The sequence below is a fragment of the Triticum dicoccoides genome, chromosome 4A (genome assembly GCF_002162155.2).
Source record: "Triticum dicoccoides isolate Atlit2015 ecotype Zavitan chromosome 4A, WEW_v2.0, whole genome shotgun sequence".
In the NCBI taxonomy this organism is placed as follows: Eukaryota; Viridiplantae; Streptophyta; class Magnoliopsida; order Poales; family Poaceae; genus Triticum; species Triticum dicoccoides.
In genome coordinates, this window is record NC_041386.1 from 666308124 (window position 1) to 666316125 (window position 8002).

At 47.7% G+C, this 8002-nt stretch overlaps 1 pseudogene; it reads left to right on the plus strand.

Moving 5' to 3' along the window:
- Window positions 1–3979, plus strand: part of LOC119284012 — a 4585-nt pseudogene extending 606 nt beyond the window's left edge.
- The last annotated feature ends 4023 nt before the right edge of the window (window positions 3980–8002 follow it).

The window sequence follows — 8002 nt, forward strand, 5'->3', positions numbered from 1 at the left end:
CAGCAAGCTGGTGTATATGCTTGCGTCGTCGGCAATACGTGAGTCACTACCAGACTATTTGGACCAGCAAGCTGGTGTATATGCTTGCGTCGTCGGCAATACGTGAGTCACTACCAGACTATTTGGACCAGCAAGCTGGTGTATATGCTTGCGTCGTCGGCAATACGTGAGTCACTACCAGACTATTTGGACCAGCAAGCTGGTGTATATGCTTGCGTCGTCGGCAATACGTGAGTCACTACCAGACTATTTGGACCAGCAAGCTGGTGTATATGCTTGCGTCGTCGGCAATACGTGAGTCACTACCAGACTATTTAGACCGGGACGTAGGATTCGTAGCAAGCTGTGTGGTACTATTGTTTCTTTCGGCACGGTGTGGTACTCGTTCACGGCCCAGCGAGCCACCTCGATCGTCTTCCGTCCAGCTAAGTTGTGCCTTTCCCTGGGGAAAAAAAGCCTAAACTGTGCCTCTTGTCCTCCGGGGTCATCAGCACCGTGCTTCATCTCGCCGACGACTAAGCACCATGCCGACCTCATGCATCTCTGGTTAGTTTCAAAGCTACGTAGTATTGTACACATGCAAATTTTTATACTAGCCTGTTGTAACAAGATGCAATCAATCGTCTAAAAGAAGTTTAGAGATGCAATTAACAATCGCAATCCTGACGCATCTGGTTGGCTCGACAAAACTGAGCTAGCCAACTCTTCATTTGCCATTGGATTCATTAAGTACTCTCGTTTCCATGGACTGTTCGATCAATGCTCGCCGGTTCTCCTCACCTGCTCCGGCCCCAACCACCACGACAACACATGCTTAGCAAAGCTTCAAACTCGGCAAAATCACCACAAGAACCATTGGCGTTATATACGCAACACGTACACGCATCTCCAGTCCAGTCCAGGTCACCACGGCTTTCCATCGATACAATATCAAGAGGTGCTCCCGGTCTGACCATGGCAGTGGCGCTGGTGGCCATTTATACCCCGGCCAGGAAGAGAGGCGCTTCTATCGGGTCATCTTCCATCGGAGGCACCGCGACCTTATCGTTGACTCCTACCTTCCTTTCGTACTCGGCGAGGGCCGCGCTCTCCCTGTAAAGAACCGCCAACACCGCCTCTTCACCAACAATGCTAGCGGGACCTGGAACCCCTACCGGGGCAAAAGCGTCTGGAGCAATGCCCCCTTGAGCACCCCGCCACCTTTGACACGCTCGCCATGCACCCCGATGAGAGGGAAGCTGTCATCGACGACCTCATGGCGTTCCAAGAGAGCAAGGAATACTATGCCAAGGTCGGCAAGGCATGGAAGCACGGGTACCTCCTTTACGGACCGCCCGGCACCGGCAAGTCCACCATGATCGCCGCCATGGCCAACTTCCTCAACTATGACGTCTATGACCTCGAGGTCACAGCGATCAAGAACAACAACGAGTTGCGGAAGCTCTTCGTCGAGACAACAAGCAAGTCTACCATCGACTGCTCCATCGACCTCACTGGAAAACACCGCACGGACAAGAAGGCCTCAAGCAACAAGGACCCAGACAACAATGACAATCCCAAGCTACCGATAGACCCGGAGAAGGACGATGCCACCAAGGTGACGCCTTCAGGCCTGCTTAACTTCATCGACGGGTTGTGGTCTGCTTGCGGAGGTGAAAGGACTATCATCTTCACCACCAACCACAAGGAGAAGCTAGACCCGGCGCTGATCCGGCGGGGCAGGATGGACAAACACATCGAGATGTCCTACTGCCGCTTTGAGGGCTTCAAGGTGCTCGCCAAGAACTACCTAGATGTCATCGGGCACGAGCTATTTGGGGAATTCAAAGCCTGCTCAACGAGACTGACATGTCGCCAGCTGATGTTGCAGAGAACCTGATGTCCATGTCGAACAAGAAAAAGAGGGACCCAGACATGTGCTTAACAGGCCTCATCGAGGCGCTCAAGCAGGCCAAGGAGGAAGCGGTGGCAGCCAAGGCCAAGGAGGCAGAGGAGGGTCAAGCGAAGAAAGCCAAGGAGAAAGAGGAGGCAGAGATGAGGAAAGCCAAGGAGAAAGGCAAAGAGAAGAATAAAGCACCTGAGGAATCCCACAGAGATACTCCCTCCGTCCAAAAATTCTTGTCTTAGATTTGTCTAGATATGGATTTATCTAATACTAAAACGTGACTTGATATATCCATATTTAGACAAATTTAAGACAAGAATTTTGAGACAAAGGGAGTATTAAGCAAGGTGAGGTGACGTAACGGCAGGAAGCCAAGGAAAAGGAGTGAACTTGTTCACTAGTGCTCCCTTACAAAACAAAAATGCAGTGTTTGTTCAAAGCAAAATAATGCACCTCCCAACTGAAACGATATTTCTTTCTTCTTTCACTTGTAATGCTGGTGCTGCTGCTATAAGGCGTGCAACAATACAAAATGCTACTGTCATATGAACCATACGCTTTACCAACACCAAAAGGCTAACTTGTTTTTTACTGGGAATTAAAAATAAACATGGTATCATGCAGGCTTCCTTACCATGTCCCCAACCCAATGTCGCTACTACGCATGACAGTGACAATACGCAATTAGCAATCCGAAATTCTCCTGCTTCTGGAGTTAATTAAGCAGCCCAAATCTGAATTGGCCCTTTCAATAATTAATTTAACTAATTAAGCAATCCAATTCTGCATTCTTTCAGCTCTGAGCAAATGCTAACATGATATTGTTACAAGAACAGAACAAAAACAGAGCGTCGTTTACAAAAGACAGCAGTCTGGCATATATAACTTGCCTATAGAACTTCCTTGTTCTGATGAAGTATACAAATGCTACAGCAGACCCGAAGACACATGCCAATGATCAGGAAGGAGAATTCGAAGCATTGCTTACCAGCGTAGGCAAGCTCACAAACAAGTCAAACGGTGCAAATTTTGACCGAATTCCTAGAAAAAATATCCAGAATTTGAACGCCAAATTAGTATCACTAAATACATAGTGTTGTAGTTATTCGTTGTTTTTCCTACAAAGGTTGTCCACTTTACACCGCTTGACTATAGGCAATCTTTATATGCCTTCTTCTTTTGGGATCAGACGGAGTACAATAATTTCGCCACCAGGTATGTCAGCTATATTTAGTTATTTTATTTTTGATGATATATAACTAGGACAATGAAAAATTTAATCACATAAAACTTAGTGTGCATGAGAATAATTGGCTGTGGTATATAACTGTTCATGTGTTGCATGTTTGCAATCTTGTGGTTATTAATGAATTGAGATTTATACTTTGCTAATTGTTTACATGATTAGTGTTTGACTATTAGTGTCTTGTTGTTTAGATAGTTCATTAGTTTAATAAGGTGGCTGACTGTGAAGTGTTCATTGTTAATTGTTAGTTGCTCACTGAGATTGTATTGCGTTAATTCTTTAGTGCTGATTGTACATTGATCTTTGTTTCTTACTGAATTTCAATACTCATTGTTTAGTTAATACTATTATAATAAGCTGGCAGTGCTTAATTAACAATGTTTCAAATAATTGCCCTTGGTCAATAGTTATCATTCAGTTTGCCAGTGAATACGGAAAATTGTCATATGGTGCTTAAGTAGTCATATTTTTATACCAAGTTCCAAAACAACTGCCATTGTCATTTCTTATAACTTATCTGTTCTCTCTAGTTTACTATAACATATCTAAGTCATTTAGCTCATTGCCATGTTTTTTTCATAATTTTGTAGGAAGGAATAATTGTGGAGTAATTTAGTGGATTGTTTTAGAATGGCCAGACTCAATGGAGAAGGCACTGGCTCCTTTACGAGAGCAAGACAGATAGGACGAGGGACAATCCAGGGAGTTCATTTCAAGTTCACAATCAAAATCGAGAGAAAAACAAACTAGAGGAGAAGTCAGTTGTTGATGTTAACTGCCTCTTGGATGCCCAGGAGCAGATGGCCATGGAGTTCAACTATCAGCAGTTTAAGACGCCCAATGAATAGGAGAAGATGGCTAACTGGACAATTCAGGCGGTAACTTGAAGGGAGAGCTGGCAGAGAAAGAGGAGACACCAAGCAGCGAGAAAAGGCTGACATATGGAAGCACCATCAGTGTGCACACGCTAATGTGCTTTGGAACCTGAATTTTAACCATTTGAAAGAGAAAGAAAGGCTTACATAAGAGATGGTAAATTGGCGTTTCAGTGGGTCGTTCTGGCAACGGTTGGTTATTCGGTGGTCCAAAGCCCTTGATGTAATATTTATTATGTTTGAGATACTTTCTACTTCCGGCGAATTTTTCTCGGGAAATATTTGTATACAACCGACCAACCCAACTTTGTGTCGGCCGCTCGCGCGTCGCTCGTTCCGAACTAGTCGTGCATCTCACATCTACTACCTTATATCCTTAGCCGATCCATGTTATCTCTCCCACCCGCATCTCTATCTTCCCTGCGTCGACGACCGCCCACCTCCTTCTCCGCTGCATCGAAAACCGCCCACCTCCTGCTGACCCGCGTCGCACCCACGGAGCCGCCACCACGCGCTAGATTTGCTGCGACCGGCACCGTGCTCGCCGCATGCTCCACCGGCCTCGTCGCGAGCACAACAAACACCGACGAGCTCGACACCACAATTTACGAGCTACGCCTCTGACGTGGTGCTGCGTGCTGCAACCCCGACAACCATCATTGCTGGACATGGCGGTCACAGGAGATGCAAACGACAACCGTCTGCGCTGGAGCGAGGTGCATTTCTGGTGGCGTGAGTCGACTTGCTACAACCGGCACGATTTTGAGCTACAATAGGCTTTTCGTTTTGCTGGAACCGACGAGTTTTTTTGTTGTGGCCAGCGACGGCGAGTCAATTTTATTGGAATTGGCTCTTTTTTCCTGGAACCGCCGACTTTTTTTGCGTCAACCCGGCAACGCCGGTGGAACTTTTTGCTTCAACCCAGCGACGCCGAGACAATTTTTTACTGGAATTGCCTTTTTTTTTGCTACAACCGGCTATTAGTTTTGTTACTATCTCGACCGGCAGGAGCGACGTAGGGGAACCAGTGACCATGGCGAGCTGCGTCAGGTCACCACGGCGAGCTAGAATCGTGGCAGCGAGGTACTGTAACCGTGAATCGGCTTTGTTGGAACCGTTGCCGTGATGAGCTGCAATGTCACCACGGAGAACCAACGAGCTTTTATGCTTGCGGTGAGATGTTGCAAGCATGCACGTCATTGTTGGAACCAGTGCAAGTGTAGCATGCGAGGGTCAGTGCGTCGGGATCCATGGATGGTGCAACCAAGGGTGGTGGTGACGGCGAGGTGCGGTGCTTTGGACCGGTATGGCGAGGTTCAGCAGCCGAGGGCGACGGGAGCCACAGTACTAGCCGAGATGTGGGATGGGGAAGGGATGCTGGGGAAGAGCTGCACGAGAGGTGGGAGGGTGAAGGAGCTGAGCAAAAATCGTTTCAGCATATCGGACGGCCCACGCGAGTGGCATTTGATGGCTAGGGCGCGACCGGCCGAAATTTAGGCGGGTGCCTAGCATCGGCATTTTTATAATAGATCTTGGTTTTCTGAAAAAAGAAAATTAAAGGCTTATTATAAAAAAAAGACTGACGCCAATCCATACTTCTGGCCCCCTTCATGCACGACTTAACAGCAACTTAAGGTGACAGGCCCACGGCCTGACCCGGCCAGAAGTATGTGATGACTGCTTTTTGCCTCGACAGACCCTGGACCAGCAAGCTGGTGTATATGCTTTGCGTCCTCGGCGCTAAGTGGATCACTAACAGACTATTTAGACCGCGAAGTACACTCCAAAGCGAGCGGTGTGGTACTAAAAAGCATACGGCGAACGGAGCGGTGTGCTCGTTCCAGGCCCAGCAACAGCTACGCCAAGAAAAGTATTGCTTGCATGCTTGTAGTTCTTCAAAACAAAAGTATTGCATGCTTCGTCTCGCCGACGACTGAGCACCATGCATGCCACCTGCCGACCAACATGCATCGATCCCTGATCACTTTTAAAGCTACTATTGTAGTATTAATACTACCTGTCTTGACAAGATGCAATTGACCATCGGAATCCTGACCCATCTGGTTACCTACAAACTGAGCTAGCTAAGCCAACTCTGCATTTGCCATTGCATCCATTAAGTAATCTCATTTCCATGGACTGTTGGATCACTGCTCGCCGGTTCTCCTCACCTCCGACAGCTCCTCCTCACTTGCTCCGGCGCCAACGACGACGAGTACACGTGCTTAGCTAAGCTTCAACCGAAGCAAATCACCACACGGATGACAGTCAACATGTACACGCATGTCCAATCCAGTCCAGGTCATTACGGCCTTCCATCAACACACGCTATCAAGAGGAGCTCCAGGAACGGCCGTGCATGGCGGTGGCGGTGGTGGAGAGGTGGGCGGGGCTCGGATCAGCGGTGGCGATCGCCATCTTCCTCTGGTCTGTTGTGCAGAACTACGTGCCCCCCGATCTTCAGCATCTACCTCACTAGCTGGGCCGCCAAGCTCGCGCCTGCTTCAACCCCTACCTCCAGATCACCATCTCCGAGTAAGGCGCTAAGCGCTTCCAGCGCAGCGACTTCTTCCCCACCGTCGAAGCCTACCTCAGCGATGCCTGCGCCCGCGCCGCACACAGGCTCAAGGCCGAGCTTGGCAAGGACAGAAGAACCTCTGGGTCTCTGTTGATGACCATGCGGAGGTCATTGACGACCTCTCTAGGACTACCATGAGGGGGTCATTGACGACTTCTCTGGGACTCCTACCTTCCTTTCGTCCTCAGTGAGGGCCGCTCTATCACCGTCAAGAACCGTCAACGCCACCTCTTCACCGACAACGCCAGCGGAAGCTGGAGCCCCTACCAGGGGAGTGAATAGCAAAAACCATCGACAAAGAATGCCCGGGTTGCAAGAAACACATGTTTACATATTTGTGCCAAAAACCAAATTCTACGCCTAATTTTTTGCAGAAAAAACTGGTTGGTAGATTAGACAGTTTTGAGCATGATTAGGACAGATGGGCCTGCGAATGGTGACGTGGCATAATTGTTCACGCGCGGGCGCCGTTAGACGGTGACAGACCAAAACATTTCTGTCAAAACCGAATGAATCGTTTTAGGGTCAAACCCCTACTCACCCCCCTCCCCCCGCGTCGCTCGAGCTCTCCCCTATCACGAACTCTCTTTCTGTCCTTCGCACTCGTCCGACCGCCGGCTGATGCCATGCTGCGCCATAGTGTCTTGGAATGATTCGAAAAGAAGAAACCAACGAGGGTTCCATCTAGCATGTTTCTTCCTCCCCGGACGGCATCATTAAGGTTAGTTTGCTACAGCTAGGGTTAGGGTTTCCGATTTGGGTTTTTTTGCTAGGAGCTCAACCTGAACTGTTGTGTCTTGTCTTTGCATGTTGTTTGCTCGTATAGATCCCCACTACCATGCATGATGTGGATTTCACCGGCATTGACCTATATCTGAGTGTCCTATGTGACCAAGGCAAGCCGGCGGAGAGATACATTGCATTTGAAGGGATTCTCACCGGCAGGAGGTTCCTCAGATGTGCTGAAAAGGTGTGCTAATTCGAGCTCATTTATATTTCTTAAGTTTGCTTAGAAATTTTGCTAAGTGTGGTCTTAGTTTATTTAGTTGGTATATATATGTATTGTAATGCTCATGTGTTGCATGTTTGCAATCATGTGGTTATTAACTAATTGAGATTTATACTTTGTTAATTGTTTATAAGCTAAGTGCTTGACTGCCGGTGTTTAGTTGTTTAGATAGTCCATTAGTTTAATAAGGTGGCTGACTGTGAAGTGGTCATTGTTAACCGTTTGCTGCTCATTGAGATTGTATTGTGTTAATTCTTTAGTGCCAATGATTTATCATTATTTTTTGCTGAATGTCAATGCTCATTGTTTAGTTAATACTCATCTAATAAGCTGGCAGTGCCTAATCAGCCATGTTTCAAATAATTGCCCTGGTCACTAGTTATCATTTAGTTTGGCAGTGAATATGGAA